Source organism: Podarcis pityusensis (genome assembly GCF_964106645.2).
Source record: "Podarcis pityusensis genome assembly, chromosome: 5".
Taxonomy (NCBI): domain Eukaryota; kingdom Metazoa; phylum Chordata; class Lepidosauria; order Squamata; family Lacertidae; genus Podarcis; species Podarcis pityusensis.
The window spans coordinates 34002418-34019798 of NC_138032.1; the positions used below are offsets into that span (position 1 = coordinate 34002418).

The window sequence follows — 17381 nt, forward strand, 5'->3', positions numbered from 1 at the left end:
ATTTTTTTAAAGAAAAAAAGCACCAGCTAGATCTGTTATGATTCTATATGAAGATAAGAATGATCATATATCCATAGTTCTGGAAGGCTTCCATGAACTCATGAACAGAGGCAGTTTTAGTCGTATGACCAGTTTGTATCCCTTCAGCTGAGGTAACAAAGCTAAGTGATTACTAGCTGTTGAACTTCTACTCCCATTATTCCTGAACATTGGGCATGCTAGCCGGGCTGCTGAAAGGTGAAACCAAGGGCACCATGTTGACTATCTATATATCAGATCATGACCTTGATGGGTGATGAAGAATATATTTCACTTGAAATAAGTCAGGTGAGGACCACTTCATATACTTATGCACCTTCAGTAGGCTGGCCATCGCTTGCTGCTGAACATGTCTTCATTTGATAGATGGGGAAGCAGAAGGGACCGACTTTGACCTTGCAAGGGCTTCATGCTCTTTATTCTAAAGCTGGTGTGCTGGTGTGCCTAAGCACCAAACCAAATGTGATGGAGACAATGGGCTCGGATGCCCTCTTCTCCTAAAAGCAGTCACGTGTGGGGTTGGGATGATTTGGAATAGGGCTGCCATGCTTGGGCAGGGCGGGGGGAGGGGGGAGGTCTAACCCTTCCTGCTGACTCCTGACATGTATCCCTCTTGCAGTTGCTTTTAGGAAGAGAAAAGTGCATCTGGGATCACAGATTCCCTAACTCACCTGTAGTTTGGCCCTAAGAATCATGAATCAGAAAGTTCTCTGTTCAAATCTCACCTCTGCTATGAACTCTCTACTTTGGGCATGTCCTTGGAAACCTTCTCATCCCTGCCCTTCTCCTTCCTCCCTTCTATAACACAGGCTTATAACACGGGTAGGCAAACTAAGGCCCGGGGGCCGGATCCGGCCCAATTGCCTTCTAAATCCGGCCTGCGGACGGTCCAGGAGTCAGCATGTTTTTACATGAGTAGAATGTGTCCTTTTATTTAAAATGTATCTCTGGGTTATTTGTGGGGCATAGGAATTCATTCATTTTTTTTCTTTCCAAAATATAGTCTGCCCCCCCCCCCCCAAGGTCTGAGGGACAGGGGACCAGCCCCGTTTGCTGACCCCTGGGCTATAATAACCATGGCTGGCCTTGCAAAGAATTACTGTATAACCTGTGCCAAGTGTTTTGTGCACACTAAAAAAGTGTTAGAACGGTTTATTATTATAGCATAGCTGATGAATTTCAGCTTTGGAAAGTCATAACATTGTGGGCTTGTATTTTTCTATGACACTCTGCATGATCTACACTCCTTCTTCTGTCTAACATTTTTTCTTTCTTTCATCCCACACCTCCGTTATAAACGGATGCAATTATCCTCCCTGTTAAAACATCCTTATGAAAAGCCTAATCTGCAGACAGCAAACTTGAGTCTATTGGAATGAGCATATATTAATTTTAATTCCACGAGGCATGTCCGTTCTGTTAACAGCTTTTGTCTAACATTCCATTATATACATACATTTAAAAAACATGTTTCACTAGATATTTAATTGCTTCGAAATATTCCAAGCCAGTTTTGGAGCCAATCTCTGGAAAGTTTCAGGATGTGGGTGGGAGAGTCACAGCTATTTTCAGGGTTGAGAAAACATGAAAAATGCCATTTTGGATGCATGTTTTACATCTATGTAATTGTGAAGTAGGAAAGATGTATAGTCTGGGGCTTTGCATTATGGGTATTTTTGTTTTTTTAAGCAGCAGTGCCACTCACCTTCCACTAAAATAGCCATATGAGAGCCTGGGGTGGAGAGAGTGGCTGCAGAGCTGGATGCAGCCAGTGAGGGGCCCTTCTGAGCCCCCGTGGCCCTTGGCCAGTGCCCAACCTGGTACCAGTAAAGATTTGCCTTTACTGAACAGCTTCTCCTTCTTCAATTCCATGGTGCTGTTGTTTGCTGGAGGCGGTTGGAGGATGGATGGCGGCTAACGGATTGAGGTTGAATCCTGATAAGACAGAAGTACTGTTTTTGGGGGAGAGGGTGGGCGGGGGGTGGGGGACTCCCTGGTCCTGAATGGGGTAACTGTGCCCTTGAAGGTCCAGGTACGCAGCCTGGGAGTTATTTTGGACTCACAGCTGTCCGTGGAGGCGCAGGTCAATTCTGTGTCCAGGGCAGCTGTCTACCAGTCCCATCTGGTACGCAGGCTGAGACCCTACCTGCCCGCGGACTGTCTCGCCAGAGTGGTGCATGCTCTAGATATCTCCCGCTTGGACTACTGCAACGCACTCTACGTGGGGCTACCTTTGAAGGTGACTCGGAAACTACAACTAATCCAGAATGCAGCAGCTAGATTGGTTACTGGGAGCGGCCGCCGAGGCCACATAACACTGCTCTTGAAAGACCTACATTGGCTCCCAGTACATTTCCGAGCACAATTCAAAGTGTTGGTGCTGACCTTTAAAGCCCTAAACAGCCTCAGTCCTGTATACCTGAAGGAGCATCTCCACCCCCATCATTCAACTGAGGTCCAGTGCCGAGGGCCTTCTGGCAGTTCCCTCATTGCGAGAAGCGAAGTTCCAGGGAACCAGGCAGAGGGCCTTCTTGGTAGTGGCGCCTGCCCTTTGGAACGCCCTCCCATCAGATGTCAAAGAAATAAACAACTATCTGATGTTTAGAAGACATCTGAAGGCAGCCCTGTTTAGGGAAGTTTTTAATGACTGATGTTTTAATGTATTTTTAATATTTTGTTGGAAGCCACCCATAGTGGCTGGGGAAATTCCGCCAGATGGGCGGGTATAAATAAATAATTATTATTATTATTACATCATGAAAGGCTGCTGCAATGTATTGCAAAATTAGCCCAGGAAAACTCCCATCCTGCACTAGCTGTGAGAAAGCAGCCAAAGTAACTGGGGATCCAAGTAGATATTTAATTTCCTGCCATTGTTGTCTGCTTTTCGGAATGGCAGGAACCTTTCCAAAGGCTTCAACAGTGCAGATGGGACAATGCTCTCCCCTGCACTTGACGGCAGCAGGAGATGTAGGGCACACCACATATTGTAGTTCTGCCCTCCAACATCTTTCCCATCCACCCTGCAGCGATTGTCTGCCTCACTCTGCCTACTCTATCTGAAATGTCATACCCCCATTAAAGAACTGGTCACATCCTTTCTTTTAATTCTTTCTTCCTCTTTTAAAAATAGTACTGCTTTCTCAGTGTGGGAAATGCAACCAGCCAGCTAGCAAATAATTATTTTTTTCCAGTAAAACGTCACTTTTGGAAATGCCAGTGTGTGGGGAGGTGAATCAGATGGCCTGGCTGCATTTCAGTGTTTTGCACAAGTGCTTTCATTGCACGCAGGGAAAAGTACACAGTGGCTGAAGACTTTTTAACAAAACCAGTCGACGAAATCGCAAAATTGCTAGCTAATATTTGCGTATATCGACAGGCCTATATTACATTCATTTACAGTTCCCGGTCTCCTGAGCAGGGCAACGTTTCAGAAGCAGAGTTATCTGGGTCTGACTTCCTGAACAAGGAAGACTTTTGGTGTCTTTGCAATATTTGCTTTATTAAAAAATACACAAGTAGAGCATAGCACCGGTGGAAGCAAGTAGCACAAATACTCCTAGGAAGCCGCAGGCCTGTTATTTCAGGGCATATTCAGACTTCCTTTTGTGCCACATTTCTAGGTACTCTTTAAACCTGTGGGTCCGAGCGCTTTAATTTTTGTCCCAGCGCTTTCCCCATGAAAACCCGCTATTTACTGCTAATTTGGAGTAAACTGCAATCCACAGTGAAATATGCTCGGAGTCGAGAGTGGATTTCATTCTCTTTATTCAGGTGAGGTGAATGAAAGTTTCCCCAAAATATCTGCTTTATTTACATTATTTACACAATGAGCTGCACATTATTGGCTAATTCCGGGATTCTCCTGTAAGCCAATCAGGTTGTGGATTTACTTCAACCTGGAACTGGATTGGGTGGCTCCTGCAGACCAATCATACTGCTGCATTGTTCTCGGACCAATCAGACTGGTGCATTTTGGATTCTATTGTTCTAGGACCAATCAGACTGCTGCATTTTGCATCCTATTCAACTCAGTACATAACACACAGAAAACCCCAATTGCTGTTTGTCTGGATTTAAAGAGCAGGGGGTCTTTTTTTAGGGAAAGTGGTGGGACGGGGGGGACCGGGGACCCAGTGTGGGTGAGCCCTCACATCAAGTCTACACAGAGAGATGCATGTACGTGAAGGAGCTTTCAGAGTAGATCACTGTTAGCTCTCAGTTCTCTTTCTCTCTCCCTCCCCCTCTCTCTTTACAAAAACTGCAGTTTCTTTCACATAAAAACTTTAAGATCTACTCTTGGAGGGGCTGGAAGATGTCATCTTCTCTTCAGGAATGATCTGGGTACATCTCCTTTTTCTAAAAAATAAATAAAAATAATTTTAATTAAATTTTGTTCATCACAATAACTTTGTCTCCACAAAAAAGCAAAATACAATTCCCAAATTCCCCCCTCCCCCTCCCCACAGTTTCCCTCAACTCCCTCTTCTGGTTCATTACATACTAATTTCTCCTGCCTGGTTTATTATCTCTCAATAAAGCTTTCATAAATCTGAATATTATTCTGATCTTGTCATTTTTATATTGTAATTGTTTTCGAGTTTCTTGTTTTATTAGTTGTAAGAGTTTAATCAAACCCACTTCTTTGCAGTATTCTGTAAGTACAACATAAATGGTTCCCAGTCTTTTTTAAAGTCTCTATTGTCTTTGTCTCTATTTTTTCCTGTTAATTTTGCCATTTCTGCATAGTCCATCAGTTTTTCTTGTCATTCTTCTTGAGCTGGGCACATATCCTAACAATTAGCTCCCATGGACAAACCACTAACCACCACTAACTGAGCCTGAGTAATTTTTCAATGAAGGATGTAGTTGGCATGTCTTGGCCAGAATTAATAGAATCATAGTATTATAGAGTTGTAAGGAACCACAAGAATCATCTATTCCAACCCCCTGCAATGCAAGAATCTTTTGCCCAATCTGGGGCTCAAACCCATGACCCTAATATTAATCATCTAATGCTGTACTGAATATACTCAGAGTCCCGTAGTGATTTCATGCTCTTTATTGCAGCTTGTAAAACAGTGACTGAATTGCCCCCCAAACCCCAGGCTTTTATATACATTATTTACACAATGAGTCCCGTCTGATTGGCTGATTCTGCTTCCCTCCTGGAGCCTGATTGGTCTTTTCCTGCAGGCAAATCAGTTGTTGCATTCTACGATCCTACCAGCCTAACAGGCTGCTTAACTTCCTCCTGGAGCCTGATTGGTCTTCTCCTGCAAGCCAATCAGTTTTTGCATTCTAGGATCCTACTTGCCTATTGTTCTAGGATCCAAGGTTAGTACATAACATCTACCAACCGAGTTATCCCAGACAGTCACAATCTTTTTTCTGATGGTTCTCTCTTAGATATTCTGCAGCTTTTACCTCCTCCTTTTTGGTCAATACTTTACTATTAAAGTATGCTGAAGCAATAAAATTCCACAGCTGTCTCCCAGGAAGATGCTTTTCCATTTAATACGTTCAACCTCATATTTATAGTCTCTTTGAACCTGTCAGTTTGGAATTGATTCTCATTGATTAAACTGCTACCAGTCCTTGCTCATTCCTGTGCTAACTCTGCAGTCTCATTGCTTTTCTCCTCGTTGGGCACTTGCACAAATTTATAATTATACAGGCATTGGTAGTGGATTTATTCCAGAATAAAGGAAGTCATCTGCATAATGGGCTCCCTATAAATGCATCGTTTTGTGTACATGGTTCTTTTCACAAAAAAGTAAGAACTTTAATGCAAGGAGTGCCTTTCATATTAAACTTATTATGGCTTCATTGAATTCAGAACACAGCAGACTGATTATTTAGCTGGAGAAGTCTGAAGTCTTTTAGCAGGAGCCTTGCTTTAACTAATTATAATGAAAAGAGACTTTTTGTTGGACGTGTGTGTCACACAGCTAGTTGCCGCAAATGGAGACTGATGATAAATCCCCGAAAACATATAGGTAAAAAGAATGTGGCCATTGATTCTTTTAAGTGGAAATATGCAGAAGTTTGGCAATTTCAGTCACTGTGGGATACTTCCTTTTTTTGCTCTAAAATGGGAAGCAGTTATTAATCTGTAGAAAAGAAAGATGGGCTATATGCCTCTAAAGTCATGGAACAAATTGCTGCAGAAGCGGACAGTCTGTCTATTTGAATCAATGGAATATTTTTCAAAGGATGTTAATCCACAGAAAATTGGAATGCCCCCCCCAAAAAACCCAGCAACTTCACATTTTAAAATAAAGTTATAATCATATTGATTTATAATCCTAAATAAACCAATCTGGGAGCCTTTGCTGAAGGTTGGGGTACAAATGCTCTAAATAAATGAAATAAAAGCCCATATTTAGGAACCAATATGAAGTATCAGAGCTAGCTAACAAACAACCATTAATCCAGTGCTGTGGACCTAATGGTACATTGGCTTATTATTTTTTTTATAAATAGCAGTGCCTCATGAAGCTGGCAAACTGCTTTTGACACTGAAGTGAGTTTCAAGGCCAAACTAAATGTGACGATTTCCTATCTTTAGCTCTTGAGTAACTCCCCACCTAAAAAATTGGTTGCTGCAAGGAAACGTGAGATGGATTGGGATTATTTGTTTATCCACACTCGCCTTTCCTCCCCGCTTTCCAGGCACGGACTGCATTTTAAAGCTCCATATCCAAGTTCTAAAAGAATTATTTCATTTTTCTTTTGCTCTGGATCTTTCCCTGTAAAAACCTGCACTATAAGAAGCTGAATCAGAGCAAATGGCAATCTGTGGGAAACCTGAATGGCTGTTTGTTGCACTTCAGCTCCAGCGCAAAAGAAAAGAAAAAGAAAAGAGTGTTTAGACACGAAGCTTTAAGCGCAGACTTGTGCCTGGAAAGAGCGGAGCAGAAGGTAAGTGTGAATAAGTCCTATAAAGAGAGGAGAGCTTAATTCTTTGTCTGTGTTGTGGTCTAGCGCTGAATTGGATATCTGTTTTTGCTTGGCATCAAAGGGAGGTTTCCTTTTCTTGAGAATAGTGGACAAGAGGAGCCCCACCAAATTTAGCAAAGCCAAAGGGCCAACATCTCATCCCCTTTAACTAGGGACACCTGCCTCTTTTCTTGTCTGTGAAACACACATACAAGTGGCTCCGAAGATGTTCAAAACTAGAGAGATGCAAAGAAACACCAGCAGCTCCCACAATCAAATGCACTTTTACAATGTGATGGGTCTGCTATAGATACAAGATAACAAGCTGTTCTCTTTGCAACTTAACTTTCCATAACCATAAAACATAAATCTAGTTACAGGTAGGTAGCTGTGTTGGTCTGCCGTAGTCGAATCAAAATAAAAAAATTCTGTCCAGTAGCACCTTAGAGACCAACTAAGTTTGTTATTGATATGAGCTTTCGTGTGCATGCACACTACTTCGTGTATCTGAAAAAGTGTGTATGCACACAAAAGCTCATACCAATAACAAACTTAGTTGGTCTCTAAGGTGCTACTGGATGGAATTGTTTTGTTTCATAAAACATAAAGTTCTTAGAATCCCTAATCAAAAACATTACATCTGCCAGAAACTTTATGCTACTATCAACACTCAGCCTTTGTTGAGGTGGCCTGCCAAATGAGAAACTATACAATGGCCACAGAAATCTGTCGGAAGTGGAAATTGCTGCTGCTTGCTTTTTTGTCCTGGATCCAGAATGGGAATACTGTAAAGCCAGAGAATACAATCAATGTCAGTCCAGCAAATATGATCAGTGTTTGCTCATCGTGCCCTTTGTTTTTATTGTTTAAATAGCCCACGGTCAATAAATCAGAGGATTACATACTGTGTTCCTTGGACTACCAGTGGTTCATATGCTTCATTCTGATGGTAGAATCATAGAATTGGAAGAATCATAGAGTTGGAAGGGACCCTGAGGGTCATCGTCCAAGTCCCTGCAATGCGCGAATCTCAGCTAAAGCATCCCTGACAGATGGCCATCCAACTTCTGCTTAAAAGCCTCTAAGGAAGGAAAGACCACCACCTCCCAAAGGAGCCTGTTCCACTGTCGAACAACTCTTACTGTCAGAAAGTTGTTCCTAATACTTAGTCAGAATTTCCTTTTTTGCAACTTGAATCCATTGGTTCTGGTCCGACCCTCCAGAGCAGGAGAAAATAAGCTTGCTGCCTCCTCCTTGTGACAGCTCTTAAGGTATTTGAAGTACCTATTTATCTATTTATCTGTGGTCTAAGGTGTTATGTACTGAAGTTCTCACCCTGGCCAAAAGGAGGCCAGGGTGTATGTAGTTTTCACTCAGGTCCACGTCAGTTACTTTAGGTGGGAAACCCCGGGTTGTTGTTGCTACAATGTTGACAGCCGGCTGCCTATAAAAGCAGGCCGGCTGAGCTGTTTGCTGTTCGGTTCTGTTCCAGCTTACAAATAAAGAGCTGCTTTGAAGAATCACTGTGTCGTCTGATATGTTCACCCAAACTTAACATAAACCACAGAGCCTAGGGCTTGCTGATCGGAAGGTCGGCGGTTCGAATCCCCGTGACGGGGTGAGCTCCCGTTGCTCGGTCCCAGCTCCTGCTCGGTCCCAGCTCTAGCAGTTCGAAAGCACGTCAAAGTACAAGTAGATCAATAGGTACCGCTCCGGCGGGAAGGTGCGCTGCTCTGGCTCGCCAGAAGCATCTTAGTCATGCTGGCCACATGACTCGGAAGCTGTATGCTGGCTCCCTTGGCCAATGAAGTGAGATGAGCGCCGCAACCCCAGAGTCATCCGCGACTGGACCTAACGGTCAAGGGTCCCTTTACCTTTTACCTTTATCCTATCTCCTCTCAGTCTCCTCTTTTCCAGGCTAAACATGCCCAGCTCCTTCAAGCGCTCCTCATAAGGCTTGGCTTTCCAGACCCTTGATCATCTTGATCCCCCTCCTTTGCACACGTTCCAGCTTGTCAACATCCTTCTTAAATTGAGGTGCCCAGAACTCCAGGTGTGGTCTGATTAAGACAGAATAGAGTGAGACTTACTATTACTATTGCTACTTCTATTATTAATAGAGTGGGACCATTGCTATTATTACTATATTCGGATACTATACGACTGTTGATGCAGCCTAGAATAGCATTAGCTTTTTTTGCTGCTGCATGACATTGTTGGCTCAGATTAAACTTGTGGTCTCCAGTCCACAGGGACCTCACCTGTTCTCCAGTAATTCTCAAAGATTATAGGCAAAGGCTCTGAGATTACAGCTCCTTTAGTACCCTTGGGTCCATCTCATCAGGTTCCGGAGATTTTAATTCATTTAATGTACCACCCATTTCCCTATCTTGGGCTTCAGCAAGTCTGTGGATTTGTGGCTGAAGATGGCCCATCTATCACATTAAATATTCATATTCATATTGAATTTATTTTTATTACTTCCTTTGCTATATTGTATTCAATTTTATTGCATTACGATTTGAATTCTATGGAATTCAAATCGGAATACTATATATAAGGAATAAAAGTAGCAATAAAAATACAATATAACTAGGACAGCACATTAAAATAGCTATAAAAGGAAGAAAAATATTTAAGCGGTCTCCCAAGATCCTCAATAATGTACAAAGCGGTCCATGGTGGGGGAAGTTTGGGGATGACTGCAATGCGTAATTAACAACAGTTTTCTTGTGCATTGTTTTGACATTTCCTTTAAATTGACTGGTATGGAAATAATGACATCATTAATTACCTCAAATTTGTAACATAGATAAAGAATTGGGTACAGTACATTAAATAGTGGAAAGCAAGATGTACTGCGTAGTGGTAGGAATGGAAATGACACCCCTAATACTATCAAATAAAGCACTTTATTGATTCTACACATAGAATCATAGAATTCTAGAGCTAGAAGGGACCCTGAGGATCATCTAGTCCGACCCCCTGAAATGCAGGAATATGCTGCTGTCTCATACAACGTGCAACCTTGGCATTATCAGCACCACACTCTAACCAACTGAGCTATCCAGTTATCCATAGGACGGAGGGGGAGAGGGAACCTCAGGTCTGTGGCCAAATGCAGCCCTCCACACCTGTCTCTCTGGTCCTCAGGACTCTCTACCAGGCTGCCCCCTCTCCCCAGCCACACCTCCTACTGTCCATAGCTGTCAACTTTCCCCCCTTTTTAAGGGAAATTCCCTTATTCTGAATAGGATTCCTCACAAGAAAAGGGAAAAGTTGACAGCTATGCTACTGTCCCTGCCTCACATCCTCCCTGAGTCAGGTAGGTAGCCGTGTTGGTCTGATGCAGTTGAAATAAATAAAAAAAAATAAAAAATTTTCCAGTAGCGCCTTAGAGACCAACTAAGTTTGTTCTGGGTATAAGCGCTGTGGGTTAAACCACAGAGCCTAGGGCTTGCCGATTGGAAGATCGGTGGTTCAAATCCCTGCGATGGGGTGAGCTCCTGTTGCTCCCTGCTCCTGCCCACCTAGTAGTTCAAAAGCATGTCAAGTGCAAGTAGATAAATAGGTACCGTTCCGGCGGGAAGGTAAATAGCGTTTCCGTGCGCTGCTCTGGTCCGCCAGAAACGGCTTAGTCATGTTGGCCACATGACCCGGAAACTATATGCTGGCTCCCTTGGCGTATAGAGCGAGATGAGCATGCAACCCCAGAGTTGTCCATGACTGGACCTAATGGTCGGGGTACCTTTACCTTTAAGGTGCTAGCTTTTGATAGTCTGTGTGTGCAGAAACTAGCTATACAAAGGTAAAATTGACATTCATTTCTCCACCTGTTTTTGCCTCTGGATACACCCACCCCTGCAATGTGGCCCTTGGAATGAGAATGTGGTCCTGAAGCTTAAAAATGTTCCTCACATGGGATATTATAATATAATATAATATAATATAATATAATATAATATAATATAATATAATTTTATTTATACCCCACCCTCCCCGGCCAGAGCCGGGCTCAGGGCGGCTAACACTAGTAAAATTATAATAGAAACATAATAGGGGAAGAAGAAAAAAAACCACCCCAATTTAAAATATAGGTTAAAATGCCATTTAAAATGCAGCTTCGTTTTAAAAGTAGCCCATAGATCAAAACTGTAAGGGGAGGGAAGACATAAGGGTCAGACTGAGTCCAAACCAAAGGCCAGGCGGAACAGCTCTGTCTAACTATACTTCAATTTCCTGGAGCTCTTCCAATAATTTATGGCATAGATTAGAAGTGGTACATGAAGGGGCCACGGCTGAGGCGCTCAGATGAGGTGGAAGGAAGGTTGGGGGAACTTTGGTGATTGCAGCAGTTTGCAAGTGTGGGCCCTCCTGCTGGCAAAATGGGGCAACTGCAGTAAAGTGCTTGCTTCTTTCTCTACTGTATATGTTATCATTTACAGTGCAATCTCTAAAACATGTTTCCTTGTATTTAGTCCCATGGAGTACGATGGGACTTACTCCCAGGTAAATGCGTATAGGTTTGTAGCCCTAATGCAGGATTTATCAGCAGGTCCAGACCAAGTGAAAAATCCTGATGGGTTTTCTGATGTCTTTTAATGTACATTTAAAAATGCTCACTAAATAAGTGCAGGACAGACTATAGGCTTGTGAGTTTGGGATCAACCTTGTGATTTACTAGGTTTTTACTAGGGACATATTGGACCAAAACAATAAAATAAAAAATGTAACCCAAGGCATGGAGAGCAGAAGGCATAACTCCTCCCTGCCCACCTGCTGAGTCATCAATTCGGTCACCCCCACATGGGCCTGTGATGTATGCACAGCTTGGCTGACATAGGGGGCAATCACTTGGCTGATTTTCTATTTTCATTTCCCCGATCTGCCTAACAAGGAACCTGTGCATTTCACTGAAGGCTGGGGGCAGAACCAGGGAACTACTGAGATTAACATTGTCAAAAATGGGGCCATGGTGTGTTTCGGCCATGGTGTGTTTCTTTGTCCCAGCAACAGGCCAAACCCTCCAAGTGTCCCTATTTCCCAGGGACAGTCCTGGATTTACAGAAGGCATCCTGGTTTCTGATTTGATCCTGGAATGTCCCGGTTTTCCTTAGGACGTCCCTGCTTTCATTGGAGAAATGTTGGAGGGTATGGGATGTCCCTATTTACATCAGAGAAATGTTGGAGGGTATGTGTAATGGTTCTAGGGGTTGCTCGTGCATAAGCCGGTGCTTATCTCCCCGGCTGGGTGCAAACACCTGGCTGGGTTGCCAAAGTGAACCTTTTCTGTCCGGACAGCCACTCACCCGTGGCTGACTCAATCGCTGGCAGAATCCGTCAGTGGGCGTTTCTTAAACTTCTTCCAGCAAAGAAGCTCTTTGACGCCTAGTCTCCTCCTACTCTCTCTGCGCGAAAGCCTTCTGCGCAAGGAGGGCGTGGGCAACGGAGGACCCCTACTCTCCCCGCTGGTCCCAGGAAAGGAGTCATGGGACCCCCTCGCCGCTTCCCCCATCTGCCCCCCTTCTCCACTGGTGCTACGCTGATTCTCTTCCCCAGAAGATGGGCTGCTTCTCCTGATCTCTGGACACTCTCTGGAATCCCTCTGGCTTTTGCTCTCTCCCTCCGGCACTGATGGCAGTTCCCTGACAGTATGGCATGCAGAACTCTTAGTAGAGCCTGTTTCAGCTGAGGCTGCATTAAATTCAATGCAGCTTCTGAGTAGACACAATGACCTTTGTGACCTAAGTGTGTAATTTCCCTCTACAGTCCTTCTGAAGACTGTGGGAAAAGATATATTTTGTGATTACAACATTGAGTCATTGAATTCCTGATTTACATAACATCCAATGCAATGAGTACTGGAGAATTCAAAGCCTACTTTTTAGATCAGGCATAGACAAACTCGGCCCTCCAGATGTTTTGAGACTACAATTCCCATCATCCCTGACCACTGGTCCTGTTAGCTAGGGATCATGGGAGTTGTAGTTCAAAACATCTGGAGGGCTGAGTTTGCCTATGCCTGTTTTAGATGGTCCTGATAAAGGTATTGTTCGACTATGATGAGTTTGGGCACTTTGCTTTTAGTACTTTGATGCAGGAATCTTTAGGTGGCATCTAGATGTTTTGTCTCTGCATGTGCAGTGCCAATGTTGGTGTGCTGGGGAGTAGCTGCACATGCTTTCTCCCTTCCTATAGCATAATGTATTTTATGGTTATAGGTTGCAAGAACATGAAATTATTATAGTGGCTCTATAAAACAATTTACATAAATTTAATAAAATGACTTCAGTTACAGACTGAATGAAATCATTAAACATTTCATTACGCAGGTAATATCCATGAAGGCTCCAATCTTGCAGAGTCAGGTACCTGAGAGGAAGCCCCACTGAGCTCAATGGGAATTACGTTTCACTAGACATTTAAAGGATTGGGTGGTAAAATAGTTTAAGCAGCGCCCACAAACTGATTCCATTTTCTAACGGGAAATTAATATGAGTTATTAGTAATAGAAGGGTATGTTTCTTCACAAGCATTAAATGCTTATGTAAAAGTTGCCACTTTGCAATAACCAAGCTCTTAGCCAAAAATAAGAAGAAAAGAAGATTCTTAGATACCGATCAGTTGGCTTTTCCTGGTAAAAAGTGAGTCAGATATCTATTATGAATGTCCTCCATGATAGGACAATAAAATGACTCAACTTCTCAACTCCCACGAATGGACTAAAATAGATATTATCCAACTTATGGCTGAATAGAAGTTTTTCTTCCCCCTGCCCTCTACAGTAGCCGTCAGTAATAGCTGGAGCCTGGCCAATGTGAATATTCTTCATAGAAGAGATTTGACGAATGAAGCCAAAGAAGAATCACACAACTGTGTAAAAAGCTTCATCTTAGCACGCCAATCACGGGACTGGATGTAAGTAAGGAGACAAGCAGATCAAAATATGTAGGGCAATGTCCAATATGATCTAAAGCAGGGGTGTACAACTCCCAAGAGACTGTGATCTACTCACAGAGTTAAAAAATGGCAGTGAACTACCGCCTTTTTTGGGGGGGGGGGGTTTCAGGTCAAAGTTGTTGAGATTTTCTTAGGGAGGTGGAAAGCCCCATTTTTGGGGGGTGCAGGGCAAAAATGTTGACCTTTTTTTAGGGGATCCAAAGCTGTTGAGCTTCTTTGGGGGGAGCCAGTGATCTACCAGTGATCTACCACAGACGCCCTGTGATCTACAGGTAAATCGCAGTCTACTTGTTGGATGTGCCTGATCTAAAGGATCTGCCTCCAGTGGACAGTTTCCTTTGTCTCCATCTAGTCCCTTATTGTCTCCAGCAGCTTCCCAGGGTCTCAGGCAGACGACATTCGCACCAACTGCTACCTGACCGTTTTAATTGGAGGCACCAGGCACTGAGTATGGGACCTTCAGCATGTGGAACGCAGGCTCTGCCACTGAGACCCAGTCCCCTCCCTACAGAACTTGGTAAAAATTCACAGGCAACAGCAGTACAGGGTAATAAAAGGAAAATTGCACCCACGGGTGGACAGAAGTATACGTGTGACAAAAACAGACATATAGTCTTTAAAGACAATGATGGAAAGTTATGGCCTCTGAAACTGCAGCCCACAGGCATTCGGTATGAAAGCTGATGAGGTTTGCTGGCTCAGGAGGATTGCTGTATGGAGTCACTAATCATTTGCCCTCTGTGGAGGAATCCAGATGTGATTTGTGTGGGGTGGGAAGGTTATCTAGGGAAATTCTCTAGTGTGAATTGAAATCAAAATAAAATGAAAAGCAGAGACATAAAAAGGAAAGTGGAGCTCCAGTTCAGGTATTGGCCCTGTGAACAGAAGCATCAATGACTCCATGCTGGTTTCTATATTACAGCATATGGGATGCAAAGTTCATTCAATCAAGGTGGAGGAGGTTTGATAATTTGAAAGGACTTTCTTCCTTTCAAGTGTGTTTGCCCTAATATGAATTTGTGTTAAGGCATTGTGCCCATGTGCCCATCTTGTTTCCGGATGTGTGCTTTGAGAATATTTGTATAGTTTTATGGGTATTTTATTATGTAATTTGCAATTTGGTTTTTCTTGTAAATCACTTTGGGATTCCTTTACGTTGTGGCCAACGAACCTAACTAACTAACTAACTTTACAGAGGATGGTTTTCCGAAAGGGCTTTTCAATCCAAGTCTTCCTAATTAAAGACAAAGAACCATAAGAAAGGTGAGCTGGAGGAGTCCACCTGCAGTCAGCACCAGGACAGCAGAAAGCACACTGGTCAAGTGGTCACCGTCTTCTCCACTATGGTGAGATAGTTTGTGTTTATTCATATAGGTGAGCAAGTGCAACTTTAATGTAAACCTTTAGCCTCTTTTGGGGGGCAATACATAAGCACCCATCATGTTCCCAATAAGTTGCTGAGTAGAATTCAAATGCTCTTATCTCCGGGGTTTATTTTCTTACACTGGGCCACAACATACTGTTAGTGTTGTGAGGCCCCTTAGGCAAGACAGGCTCCCTCTCATTTCCTATATGTCATTTTTAAATCCTATTCAAACGCTTGCTGTTGACACAGACTTATATCAATGCTGAAATGCAATGTAGAATATCCAATCAGCGTTCACTACTGGTGTGCCAGCCCTGTGCTTTCTGTTGCTGAGGGAAAAGTAGATCTTGAAAGACTGAAGACCCCCCTCGACTGGTGCTTTATTTCAACTGTGTTCTGCAACGTGTTCTTGGCACAATTTGAGTGCATTCATGGTGGATTTCTCTGCTCTCATTTGTTCTGTGATGTTATCCTGATGCCACCATGTTACTGCTGTCGGGAGGGGATATAGCGCAACAAAAGCGGGACCAAAAATAAACCAGAATATTGGTGGTATAAAAAGCTAAGGGTTCTCAGTTATGGCAAATGCATTGGCTGCAAATGAAATAGTTAGATCCACCCCAAAATGTTTGCAGGTTCAAGGAGTATTGAAATCAAGATCATGTGTGACCTCCCCAATAGCAATATGAGCGCAAATCATAATGAATGCACAGTAAAAAGGATGTGTGGAGCGAGAACTCTGTAAACTTACAGGTAAATCCAACTCCAGAATGTTTGAGAAGCACTGAGATAAGACATATATTTCATCACCAGTTTTACATTGCTGTATTTGGTTTGTTTCAGCTGGGATCTTGCTGGCTGTTGAGCGAACAAGGAAATGCTGCACTTGCATCAAAAGAGAATATTCCCTTATCCAAACTGCTTTATCTTCAGCAATGAGAAATCAACAGGAAAAATAAAGGCATCCTTTCTTCAGCTTGAATTATTGTGGGAGCATGGTAATGATTATCTACAGTGTAGATTTTACAGGATCAAGGACATCCAAAATCAAATGCATGTTTACTCAGAAGCAACTTCTGGTGTATTCAGTGGGACTGACTTTCGTGTAAGTGTGCACACAATTGCACTGCAGATCATATAGAGAACATTCAATATTAAGTAGAATAAATAGTAGTGGCTATAATATAGCTATATCAGATTCATAATGCCATAGACTCTTACATGTCTTTATGCAATATTTCCCAGAGTTCCATGCATCCCTTCTCTAGCTGAAGTCATGGCTGCAGAAACAAATCTCAGTTTATTGAGGTGGTGTTTGCTTAGGCTTTTGTTTTGTTTTGGTCTTATGCCTTTTGCTCACCACAATTTCCTTTAGAAAACAACAACAACATACCCCCCTGTCGCTTCTATCAGGATGCATCATAGATATAGGGAGACCAAAGGCTGCTGCTCCTTTTAAAGCAATGATGGCTTCAGACAAATCTGAAATCAGACCAATGGAGGCAGCTCATTGGTGGTGCCTGTAACCCTTGTTTTCTTCATTTGTACATGTTGCAATCAAACTGCAGGCAAGGCATGGGGTTTTGCAGGCACCAAGATTCAGCTGATTGGTAGTGCTTGCAAATTATTGTTATCATTATTATTTATTAAATTTATATACCACCTTTCATCTGAGGGTCACAGGGGGGCTGCAGTATAAAATCCCAGAAAAAGCACACAACAACAAACAAAGCGATAACCGCTCTTTTGGCTGGTAGTCATAACTTTACCTGCCTGTCAAGGAACTGCCATCGGAGCTAGAGGCGGAGGGAAGGCTCCAGAGGGATGCAGGAGAGGGTCCCAGTAGGGAGAGAGGCAGCCCATCTGCTGGGGAAGGAAATCAGTGTAACAGCAGTGGAGAAGGGGGGCAGATGGGGGAATCGGAGAGGAGGATCCAAGACTCCTGGCCGGAGACCAGCGGAGAGAGTACGGGTACTCCGCTGCCCACACCCTCCCTGCGCAGAAGACTTCCGCGCAGGAAGAGTAGGAGGAGACTCAAACAACTTTTATGCTGGAAAAGGTTCAAGAAACGCCC

General features: G+C 43.2%; 1 long non-coding RNA gene across 1 annotated transcript in view; it reads left to right on the plus strand.

Annotated features, from left to right (window-relative positions):
- Positions 1 to 17381, plus strand: part of LOC308477924 — a 40683-nt gene that overhangs the window by 15629 nt on the left and 7673 nt on the right. Inside the window, exons 2-4 of the long non-coding RNA XR_013986755.1 lie at positions 13767 to 13899; positions 15137 to 15287; positions 16151 to 16412. This is a non-coding gene — a long non-coding RNA (uncharacterized lncRNA). The remainder of the gene's footprint in view (positions 1 to 13766; positions 13900 to 15136; positions 15288 to 16150; positions 16413 to 17381) is intronic.